The sequence below is a fragment of the Lynx rufus genome, unplaced genomic scaffold, assembly GCF_022079265.1.
Source record: "Lynx rufus isolate CCGP_SWC_20201006 ecotype Redwood Valley unplaced genomic scaffold, mLynRuf1.p SCAF_2, whole genome shotgun sequence".
Taxonomy (NCBI): domain Eukaryota; kingdom Metazoa; phylum Chordata; class Mammalia; order Carnivora; family Felidae; genus Lynx; species Lynx rufus.
Genome location: NW_025814834.1, coordinates 28,442,468 through 28,454,924, shown reverse-complemented (window position 1 = coordinate 28,454,924; position 12,457 = coordinate 28,442,468).

The following is a 12,457-nucleotide window of genomic DNA, read 5'->3' as shown; positions in this document are numbered from 1 at the left end:
CAGGGTAATGGCAGCGTGGGCGCCTGACTTGAACGGGGCCACTCTTCCCTCCTCAAATCTCTCCCTTCCACCTCGCGCCACTAGTGTTAATAAGGTTTGATCCTGAAGTCACGAATCTCTTAGAGGAGCAACTCTTTTAATTTTCAACTTCCACCTAAGGCTGCACAACTTGAAAACAGCCACCCTTTAAGACCTGCTTTATCAGCAACAGACGTGAGGCAATTAATTAACTTTAGGCAGCCTCTCACCGCACGAGCTGCTTAACTTCTCGCCCATTGTGGTTGTGGTTTACTTAGCAGATAGGCCCTGAGAGCCTGTGACTGTTTACCTCCCTCCGGAGGGGCTGTCCTGGCCAGACGGATTCATTAGTTGGTGTTTGCAAAGCTGCAAGAAACACACACACACACACGCACACGCACAAAGCAAGCAAGCAGCATTTTAGGTGAGTCTTTATTTTTATATATTTTTTTGTTTACAAGGTACTGAGAAACGGACACTTAGACTTGGCCTGAACGTACATCCACGTCACGTTGTTATGTCCGGCGCTTGTCCGTTTGCAGCCCGCCCTGTGCCCGCTCTGCACCCCTCTTTTTCCTCTAGCCCAGTTTTTACTCTCTGATTTCCGCTACTTCTCCAACTGGAAGACAGACTCTTTGGATGTTGTTGCAGGGGATGGAAAAGGTCTTTCTGTCCATGAGATGGGATCTCGAAGGATTTTTCGTCTTTCTGGGACAAATGTGAAGGGCTTCCTCAGAGCCCCCTGCTTCCTGGCATTCTCCTGCCCACCTCCAGGAAGCCGCCCTTTCTTTCTTCCTTCCTTCCCCACTTCCCTTCCCCCTCCTCTCTTCTTCTGCTTCTTCTGCTTCTTCTTCTTCTTCTTCTTCTTCTTCTTCTTCTTTTTAAGTTTATTTTGAGAGAGAAACAGAGTGAGCGGGGGAGGGACAGAGAGAGAGGGAGAGAGAGAGAATCCCAAGCAGGCTCCGACATGTCAGTGTAGAGCCTGTCACGGGGCTCGAACCCAGGAAACCGGGAGATCATGACCTGGGCCAAAATGGAGGGTCGTGTGCTTAACCCACTGAGCCACCCAGGTGCCCCCCCCCACCCCGCCACCGCTTTCTGTTTTTAAAAACAGTCCTGTGGAAGCTTTGTCAAGAAACAGCAAGCACATTTTTTTCTAGAAACTGCACTTCCCAAAACCCTGGAGAAGGAAGAAGAAAAAGAGGGGTCGTTTTCTTGCAGAGAGGGAAGAGGAGGCAGAATAGGGGAAAGCAGACTTGGCGGGGGCAAAGGAGGGCATTTGAGCTCTGCCTCATCTTTTCCAAATAGTTCTCATAGAACAGGAGTTCTTAAGTGCACCCTGTCCAGCACTGGAGGTAGACAGCAGGTTCCAGGGCCACACGCCAGGCCCACTGAGTCACAGTTGCTGGGATGGACTCTGGGCATCTGTATTTCTAACAAGCCCCTCAGACCATTTGGATGTTGGCTGAGGTTGGAGGACCGCGGATCCGGTGGGTAAGGCCCAGGGTCCTATTTACTGAATGCTTCTTTAGATGCTGGGTTCTGCACAAGGGAGAGAACTGGCTTTGGCTTTGGCTTTTGAGACTCCACGCACCCTGTTAAAGAAATGAGACTTTGTTGTGTATGTTAATGGTATTTCCTATGCATTTGGTACACGCCAGATGCTTTATAATCCTCATAACCGCCCCCCACCATCTGTATTCTTGTTATACCCATTTTGCAGATGGGAAAACAGATCCTGGAAGGAGTTAAATAGTCTGTCTACCTCGCACCAATAACATGTGGTGTATCTAGACTCGTCTATTTCTGGCTCAAGGCGGAGCTGTTACCTCCCAAGCAGAAATGCGCGGGCCATATTTTCCACACTGAAAACTGAAACTCGTGATTTCACAGATACGTTTTATTTTTACAGACAACTGTTCATAATATTCGCAGTCCGAAAGGTCTCCTTCCCCCTCCGCATGCGTTAGCCTGTTTTCCACTTTGTAGTAGGTTGTCCGAGTCAGAGATGGCAGTCCTGGACCCAGTTTGCCAAGCCCACTGGGCAGGAGACTCCAGCCTTCCTCCCCTGATACTGGGGAATTATGGATCTCTTTTAAAATTATTCCAGGGGTGCCTGGGTGGCTCAGGTCATGATCTCGCGGTCCGTGAGTTCGAGCCCTGCGTCGGGCTCTGGGCTGATGGCTCGGAGCCTGGAGCCTGCTTCCGATTCTGTGTCTCCCTCTCTCTCTGCCCCTCCCCGTTCATGCTCTGTCTCTCCCTGTCTCAAAAATAAATAAAACGTTAAAAAAAATTAAAAAAAAATTATTCCACAGTAAAAGTAAATCCAAGTTTCCATTTACTCCCCCCACCCTGTTCTCCTCAGAAGCAAGTTTTGTGACCAGTTTGGGGTGTTTCCTGGGAGACCTTCCTCTGTGTTGTACACATACAATGTATTTCTTTTTCTTAACATAAATGGAAAGCATTGTGTATATCAACTTTTTCACATTATGGTTTGTCTTAGACTTCTTTCATTGCCTACCTCATTCTTAAAAATTTTTTTTCATTTCTTTAAGTTTATTTATTGAAAGAGAGAGAGAGAGAGAGAGCATGCACATGGGGGGTGGGGTGGGTAGAGAGAGAGAAAGAGAGAGAGAGGTAGAGAGAGAGAATCCCAAGCAGGCTCTATGCTGTCAGTGCAGAGCCGGATGCAAGGCTCGAGCTCACGAACCGTGAGATCGTGACCTGAGCCAAAATCAGCAGTTGGCCACTTAACCGACTGAACCACCCAGGCACCCCAGTTTTTGCATTTTTAATAGTAAAGGCACACTAAAGAAGTTCAATGATGGGAGAAGAAAGAAGGATATATTTAAGGGATTTTTTTTGAAAGGGTGATAGTGATTTTTTTTAAAGATTTTGTTTTATGTTTTAAGTAATCTCTATACCCAACATGGGATTTGAACCTACAAACCTGAGATCAGGAGTCACATACTCCACTGACTGAGCCAGCCAGGTGCCCCTAGGATAACAGCGTTTTTGAATCCAAGTTTGGAAATACATTTTTTAAATTGTGGTTAAATAGTCATAACATAAAATGGACCATTTTAACCATCTTTAGGGGTACAGTTCAGTGACTTAAGCACATTAACATTCAATCACCACCCCTCCATCTCCAGAACATTTTCATTTTCCCTCCCTGAACTCTGTGCTCACAAAACACCAGCTCCCCCTTTCCCCCTCTGCCTCACCCCCTTTTTTGTCTCTTCTACTTTGTCCCCATGAGTCTGACCCCTATGGGTCCTCATAAAAGTGGAATCATATGGCATTTATCTTCCTATGTCTGACTTATTGCACTTAGCGTTGTGCCTTCAAGGTTCATCCATGTTATAGCCTGTGTCAGAATTTCCTTCCTTTTTAAGGCTGAGTAATCCCTTGTATTTATGTACCATATTGTGTTTATCCATTCCATCAATTGTGTCTACCTTTTGACTATGGACACTAATACTGCTATGAACAGGGTATGCAAAGATTTATTTGAGTCATTGCTATCATTTCTTTGCGGGATCGTATGTAATCCTATGCTAACTCGTGCTTTTTAATCATCTCCCATTATATCTTTTATGGGCTCAGTGGCCATTTAAGTTCTCTTTTCCGTAAATTGCCCATTGTCTGGTATGATTTTTTTTTTAATTTTTTTTTCAACATTTATTTATTTTTGGGACAGAGAGAGACAGAGCATGAACGGGGGAGGGGCAGAGAGAGAGGGAGACACAGAATCGGAAACAGGCTCCAGGCTCCGAGCCATCAGCCCAGAGCCCGACGCGGGGCTCGAACTCACGGACCGCGAGATCGTGACCTGGCTGACGTCGGACGCTTAACCGACTGCGCCACCCAGGCGCCCCCTGGTATGATTTTTTAATGGGGTTTTAGACAATCTTCATCCAATCTGGATGTTCATTCTTTTATCGGTTGCACACAATTCACATTTCAAAACCGGTTTCTCCATCATTCCAGATCTAAGCACTTGTCCTTATCTCTTTGAGTATTTAAGAAATATTTATTGATGGGAACTTTTACTTACGAGCGCACAGGCGGCCATCTGGATGCAGCATAGGGCCTGCCTCCTGGTAGGTGCTCTCTCAGTGACCGAAGTGCTTTTCGACAGCACATGGTTTCTTTAGTTTCTTGTTTAGGATTCACCGTGGTCAGTCCAATCCAGAAACTAAATTAAATTTTTCTTGCTAGCCTCACAGCACCGTTTTCCTTAAGTTTAACCTATTCTGCCGGTCTCGGGGGGAAAAAAAATTAAGCCAAATTGCTATGAAAATAGTAGATCATTCAAGTTTCTGTCCTTTGAAAGGCACTGCAGGGAAACCGTACTGCAGTGAGCTTGGTCAAAATGAGAATAGTTTGTGATCAAACAGCCCACAAATTAGAAAAGAAAAGCACAGAAAAGAGAGTAGTTCTTCACTTAGCCTTCCTGCCTCTTCTACAAAAGATTGGTATAGGGTTCATATCATAAATATAAGTTATATAAATGATTTGCTGGACATTGTACATTTGTTATTTAATCTTACTTAGTCCTCACAGCAGTCGTGCAGGGGAACCATTATCATCCACCTTTGACAGATGTGGGGGGCTCCGGAAGGCTAGGTCACTGGCTGGAATTCATAAGTTGACACGACTCATGGTAGATAGTAGGGCTGGGAATTCGTCCCTGTCACTTTGGTGGCAGACACTGAGCTTTAAACTATTTTCTCATCCGTGTCCCTGGTACCCCAGTATTGGATCGAGGTTACTACCAGGAACCGTGGCCGAGAGTGGCTGACTTTGGGTATGTGCATGGAAGGGGGGCAGGAAGGTCTGCTCCTGCCCCGTGGCTGGGTGCGGGATGCAGGTTCGAGCGACCCCATGAGCCTCACAGGCCCACAGCTTCAGTGGCCAAGCCCCGCCTCCTCCTGGGACCGCTTCCCTGAGGCGCTGGAGGGGCCTCCAAGGTCCAGCACGAACGCTCCAACCTGTCCCCCCTCGGGAATGGCTCTGCTGGTCTCCTGACTAGAGCCCACAGAGATCTCTGCCTTTTGAACCCTGACCACACAGGGGGTTTGCAGCTCACAGCTTAATACGGGCTCATATTTGTTCCTGTATTGCTCTCTGAACTTTGTTTCTTGTCACGCCAGATAAACAGTGACGTCTCCAGGGCCAGAGGCCTGGGGTACATTTATTTTTTTGTACACAGCTCTTCTTAAATAGTAGACCCAGGCATTGACTGATAAAGTCTATTTGCAGTGGACAATCATTTCAGAGCCTCTGAAACCTCAGAGTCAGCTGACGATAAGTAGTATGAACACCTATCCTCAGAGAAGAAAGATGAGGAAGAACTCTTTAAATTGAATTTTGTATTTCTGGAAAGCATGCCACGTGCCTGTTTTTAAATGCGATCAGCAGAACTTTAAAGGGAGACCCCCCCCCCAAAGTTCCAGCTCTCATTTCCCCCGTGCCCATCCTAACTTCCAGTCTTTAGTGTAACTCATTTTCTAGAATTGCCTGCTGCAGGGCCTATTAAATAGGAAAGGCCCCTAAGGAACCTGGTGGGGGTAGCGGTGGGGGGGGGGGTGGCAGCAAAGGTGAGAAACGGACCCCCATTTTACTGGGAGGTATGAAAAAATTAATCTGTCCTTTTGATGATAATTTAAAATAGCACTTGGAATTATAATTCAAATCCTTTAGGGGTTTTGTCTTTTCTGCAAGCGCGTGGATCATTTTAAATACCAAGAAGCTCAGGGGCTTGTCTGTGATGTGCCTGTGCCGTCCTGGTTCCTGGCCATCGAGATCCGCTGTGATTTTTACTCACCCAGCTGCTCTCGTCTTTGAAATCGTCCCCAGGTGATCTATGGTTACCTGTATCAGTTACAGAAGTCTTCACTGAAAGAAACAATGTACCTTGAAAATGGAAACCTCTCTCTCTCTCATTCTCTTTCTCTCTCTGCTTCACTCAAAGTCTTTAACAAGCCAGCAGCCAGATGACCCTCCACTGGTTCGCACCCAGAACAGTGGCCCCGGCCTCGCAGGCCCTGTGGAGAGCCATCACTAAGGTTAATGGGAATCCTTTGACAACTTTGGAGGAAAGGAATGTAGACTAGACTTATTGCCCTTGGAAACCATAACAGAATCCCTTGACTCCCCGGGGTATACCCCCCACCCCCCGCCGCCCCGACACCTAGGTGTGGAAGGCTTCTTTTTCTCACTTCAAGGTAAGACCTTGTGTGTCTACACCGGGGAGCCCCAAATTGTGGTTGTCAGCAGAATGTGAGTGGAGAGAAGTTGCTGGTGTCAGTCAAGGGAGACAGAAAAGACTGTTTTTGCCTTTAATTAGAAATTTTTCTCCTCAGGAGGTGCTCAAGGGCTTGTGATTTGGGCAGTTGTCTTTCTGAAGCAAAAAGATTTGGGAGCCGACTTGCTCCCTGGCTGTAGCAGGGTTCAGCAACATCACGGAAGGCTGTGCTGTCCAATGTGGGAGCTCCTAGCCACAAGGGGCTGATTTATGCTATTTAAAATGCAATAAAATTGAGCGTTCATATTCGTAGTTGCACTAGCTATGACATTTCTTTAAAAAAAATTTTTTTTAACGTTTATTTATTTTTGGGACAGAGAGAGACAGAGCATGAACGGGGGAGGCTCAGAGAGAGAGGGAGACACAGAATCGGAAACAGGCTCCAGGCTCTGAGCCATCAGCCCAGAGCCCGAGGCGGGGCTCGAACTCATGAACCGCGAGATCATGACCTGAGCCGAAGTCCGCCGCTCAACCGACTGAGCCACCCAGGCACCCCTGACATTTCAAGTGCTTCACGACACATGTGGCCGGTGGCTTCCATACTGGAGAGCCCAGCCCCGGGGACGCTTCCCTCACCGCAGAAAGTTCTTTCGGACCGTACTCTAAGGCACGCGCCACTGGACAGAGGCTGCTTCACCGGCCCCAGACAGTGGTGACCTGCGCTGTGGCCCTGATGGCCCCAAGCGAGGACAGTCACAATAAACCTGCACGCACAGCGCCAGAACGGTCGCTGGAGTGACCTTAAGGTAGCATGTGTTTCCTTAACGTAGCATTTCATTAAGTGTCACTCAAAGAAGCACCGGGAGCCCTGACGCACTTCCGTTGCCTTGGAGCTCGCCATTCAGAACTTGACTGAGGCGGCCTGGAGAGAGGATCAGGACAGGAGCAGGGCGAGCGGTACAGTGAGGGGACCGGGCCCGAGGGATGCGTAGGCGGCGGCCGTGGTAACTTGGGGACGGACACTCCTCGGACAGCCCTTGGGGCGTGCGCTGCGCACCTGAACTGCCCGACTCGGGGTCTTCAGGCTCCGCGTCCTAGTTGGCTGACCTCCACCCACGTCACCTGCAGGTCCCGGCGTCCTGGGGCTCCCGTTACCCCTCCCAGAGCAAGAGGCCGAGGGCGGGGGGCAAGTGGGAGGTGCTGAGTCGGTGCCACAGGCCACTCGCCAAGGACCCTTTCAGGGCGCCCCTCACCCTGTTTGCCCTACCCCGGATCTGGGGCAACCGAGCCAACCCGTCTGTGCCCTAGAGGCGCCGCCCCTAGGAGGCTCGGTCATCCTTGTTTCCAGCATCTCCCGACTTGGGTACTGGTGACATGGCATGGGCCACCACCATCAGAGAGTTTCACTTTTCATTTCCCGACTGAGTCAGGACGTGCCCTTTCTCAGGGTGGAGTGGGGGTGAGGGAGCCTGGAACAGTCCCCCCAACACGCAAGGAGGGATGAAAAGAGCCAGCGCAGGGCACCTGCCGGCGGTCGGCAGGGAGAGAAGCGGACGTGCGCAGTGCCGGCACGGCTGTGCGCCAGGACTCCTCCCTTCTGATCCGATCTCTCTTCTCATCCTCCTCCTGGGCCTTGGAGTGAGCATAGTGACTGCAGTGAGCTCACCCAAGTGTAGAGCCACCTGCCTTGGCCGCCGGTTGGGGATGTAGAGGAGAACTCTGGTCTGGGCCTTCCTGGGTGTCCCCCAATATCCCTCCCTCCCAAGTAAATGCCTGGGAACAGCCCCCCCCACCCCCCCACCCCCACTTTTTTCGCTTCCACTTCACACATGGAAAAGCAAAAAGAGACACAATGGTTAGACAGTCCCAGGCAAATTCTGGCGGCTTTGTTTATAAGACGGGGGGGGGGGGGGGGGCAGCGATTTTATGGAAACCTTGCAAGGAGCAGATGATGCCTCCATTAGCTTATCTGTGAAACACATTAATAGGAGTCTGGTCTGAGCTAGACAGAGGAAAAGGGGAGGCATGTTTTGTGCCCTTGAAGGGAAATAAAAAACTGGTACAAGTTAGGAATTGACTGCATTGGGCTACATTGTTCCAAGAAAACTGTTAAAAAAATAGCAACACAAGAATATTCTTGCTTTTTTTTTTTAGGTAGATTTTTTTGTTTTTAATTTGAGAGAGAGAGAGGGAGCAAGTGAGTGAGAGGCAGAGAAAGAGAGGGAGAGTCCATGAGAGCGACGGAGAGAGAGAGAGAAGAAGGGCTCAAGCTCACGAACCATGAGATCATGGCCTGAGCTGAAGTCAGATGCTTAACTGACTCAGCCACCCAGGCACCCCAAGAATACCTTTGTTCTGTGGGAAACTGGACTTGGTGCGTCTTTGCACTTTCTAGAAAGTGTGGTGTGGGCCAGGTGGGAGGGAAGAGGGAGGGAGAGAGGGAATATGAATGTGGAGAATGAACTTGGGCATCCAAGAGACCAGCCTAACTTCAGGGTGGCTTCTTTCCCTCAAAGAACTTTCCTTGTGCCTTAGCTCTAAGAGGCACGGAGCATTTCCGATTGTTTTAGGGATCAGCGAGGAGGAAGAGAGAGAGGAAAGACACAGGGGAGGTCCTGTTATCAGCCCAAGAGCTGTCGGACAAGTCCTCAGGAGTGAGGCTGCTTCCTCAGATTGGTCCTGTGTTTAAACTGGGACATGAATTTCACGAGCAGAAAAGGCTCTGGACGTAGAAGTCTGGCTGATAGGAAAAGTCCACCACCGGTGGGTCCTGGATGGAAGAAGGGCCGGGCCTCTGGGGGCATCTTGCGGGCTGCGAAAAGGGCCAGGCTGCTCGAAAGGTACTTGAAACAAACAAAATAGTGACTCTAAAACGTACCCATATGTCGCGTTCTTACAGAAAAATACCCTCTGTAATTAGTTACAAGCTTCAGAGAATAAAATCCAATTTACCTGTCAAAGAGAAAGGCTAGGCTGCCCCCACCCCCAGGCTGGGGGTGGGGTGGGGGGGGGAGAGCGTGGCCTGCAGGCCCTCCCCTCCCCCAGCCCCTACTTTTCTCTTCCCACCCCCTTTATTTGTGAGAACTGAAAAAAAAAAAAATAGGAAAGTTGGAAAAACCCTCTAAAGACGCACAGTGTTCTAAGCACAATCAGGCCACTAATTACTGTTAAGCCCGAGCCCCTTTTTGTGTTCTGAGGGGGACTTCAGTATGTAGCAACCACTCGGGTCTTTTCATGAGTTTGGGCCAACTCCTGAATAGCACTTTTTTTCCCTCCTTCTCTTTCAACACTTGCTTGCTTCCCGTCCTTCTTTCCCTTCATCTTCAACTTCACCTTCTTCTTTTCCTCTTGTTTCTTTCTCATTCTTTCTTTTTCTTTTATCTCTTTGGTGCTTTTCTCCCTTTCTTCAGCCCCCCCCCCCCCTTTTTTTTCTCTTTGCTTTTCTGATAGCATTTTTCTTCTGGCGTTGTGTTTTAAGTCTCTAAATGAGACTTGACTGCCCCCACGGCCGACTGGGGAAGCACAAAGACCTCCAATTCCACTGGCTACAGTAACGCCATTGTGTGTCCTAACAATGCACTAATTGGTGGTGACAATTGTGGGGTTGGGAGGAAGAGGGGGGCGCTCTGTTCCAATCACCGGCCACCGGAATAAAAGGAGAGGAGGAGGAGGAGGAGGAGGAGGATGGGAGGCCCAGGTTCCTGAGGAGAGGGGGACAGATCCGCAGAGGGGGCACAGGACTGGGGCTTGTGTGGGGCTTTCTAAATTAATAATAAAAATGAAGGAGAAAAAAAAAATAGTTTTGGGAAAAAAAAAAGCTGACTTTGCCTCAGACAACTTCAGGGTCCTGGTGATGGTGGCGGTGGCGGGGGGTGGGAGGAGGTGAGGGCCCCTCCGGTTGACCCTGTGGGACGGGAACCTGAGTGACGCCCGCTGACCTCTACATCCACCCTTCTGGTGTTTCTGCTAATTGATAGAAAAGTGGGAGACCCTGGTGAGGAAAGGCTCTGAGGAAAACTCTCCACAGGAGGGTGGAAAGGCGGGCGCTGAGGCTGGTGCGTGGTGATGTCCCCACTTCCACCACGTTTCTCAGTGAGGCCGGGGGAGGGGGTGCAGCCGGAAAGGGAGAAGGCTGAGTCCCTTGCCGTGGGGTGCAGCAAACTCTCACAAAGTCCAGGAGCTGTAGAAGGACCACCTGTACGCTGGTCCATAAGTGGAGCTGGGCAGGATTGTAGACAGGAACAAAATGGTAGCCAAATAATGCCGTGGGACTCTTGGGGCCCGCTGGAGAAGCCGTGGGAAGCCCCTGAATGCCACCCGGAGTCTGCAGGAGCCTCAGAGCCACCTGCCTCCAGCCCACACCCTTCCTTTACACACGCTGACTCACCTTCCCAGACCAGCCTCAAACGTGCCCTCCACCGGAAACTCTGCCTGGCCAGGTGGAGTTGACCCACATCCTCTTTCAGGCTCTCCCTCTGCTCCCTGAAAACAACAGCACCTGGCATCCAGTTCCCTCCCCTGTGTGCCAGGCCTGGTGCTAAGTGCCTTATCCACATGATTTCACCTAACCCTCACAACGGCCCCATAACTTGAAGACTATTTTTATCTCCACAGAGGAGGCAGCGGGGCAACCGAGGCCTCGTAGCCTCGCTAAGAGTTTCAGGGTCTAACCCAAGGTCACCCAGCATCCGAGCGCAGGGGTCAGGAATACATCTCACTGTTGGAATAACACTGCGGGTTAACAGGCCCTATGTGCGGCCACGCCGGCCTTTCCCGGTCACTCGGCGGCTCCGGAGGGTGGAGGCTGTACCTGTGTGGTCTGTGCATCCCCAGCGTCTAACGCAGCACTCTGCCTACAGGAGGCTCCAGAAAGGCTTGCTGTCTTGAGGAGGCGGGGAGGGCTGAATTATCCGCAGACCTCCTCTATGCCCCCTTGGGTCTCAGACTTCAGCCTGCATCAGAATCCCTGGGGTTGAAGGTTGCTAAAACACAGATCCCTGGGCCCTACCCCCCCCCCAGGTCTGGAGCCTGAGAACATGCATTTCTAACATTTCCAGCTGCTGCTGCTGCTGCTGGGGGGGTGGGGGGGCAGGTTGACAACAGGTGCTCCGGGGGTGATGTTAACGTTGCCACAGGGAATCCCTTTCTTCCATTATCTCTGTCTTTTTGTGGCCTGAGATCAGGAGTTTTATTAAGGCAAAATTAAAGTTGGCAAGCTTTGATCATCATAAATAATCTTAGGCTTCTTCCTGCTTTAAAATTTTTTTTTTTCAACGTTCATTTATTTTTGGGACAGAGAGAGACAGAGCATGAACGGGGGGAGGGGCAGAGAGAGAGGGAGACACAGAATCGGAAGCAGGCTCCAGGCTCCGAGCCATCAGCCCGGAGCCTGACGCGGGGCTCGAACTCACGGACCGAAGTCAGACGCTTAACCGACTGCGCCACCCAGGCGCCCCGGCTTCTTCCTGCTTTAAAATAACAATCTGATAAAATAGCCATTTGTATCTGGTGGGGGAAAAAAAAAGGTCAGAAACGTGCCCAACTAACCACATTGCAAACAGCAGCATTTTCAAGAAAATACCTGGGCTGAGTCTTTTATTTGGGAGGACTCCGCCAGAGAGCCCTTCTGTCTCACAGGTTTTTGTACCTTTTAATTTTATTTCATGAATATTTCTTATGCTTTCGAGTGAAAGGCTCATCCGAGGGGAGAACTGAATAGAGGGCCTTTGAGTTCTGGTCTTTCTGGTGAGGGCATCGAGGGGGACAGACGAGGTTTGAGGAGCCACCGGAGAGGACCAGAGTGTCAGAGCAGGAGCCAATGGCTTGGGTCTCAGCGCGCGCCAGGGAACCCCAGATGGAACCCTTGGCCGTGCCTGCAATAAAGGGTTGTCTTTCCACCCAGTCCTGTAGGAACCAACCCTTTCCTATGAGCCCATCGTTTCAGTTAGTCGGTTCCTCAGCACCCTTAGTGAGCTGCTGTCATCACACGGGGGCTGTCGCCTGGGTACAGAGGCCAGGGATGGCGCCCTCCGCCGGTGGGTTCACTCTTGCGTCCTCACGTGGCAGTGCTGTTGGGTACTCGGTCGGGGTACGATGGCGAAGGCAGAGAAAGGGAAGGAATCGTGCTGAGACGGTTCCCTGCGTGGGAAGGGCGTTGCGTCAGGGAGCAGCTGTTGAAGAGAAGTC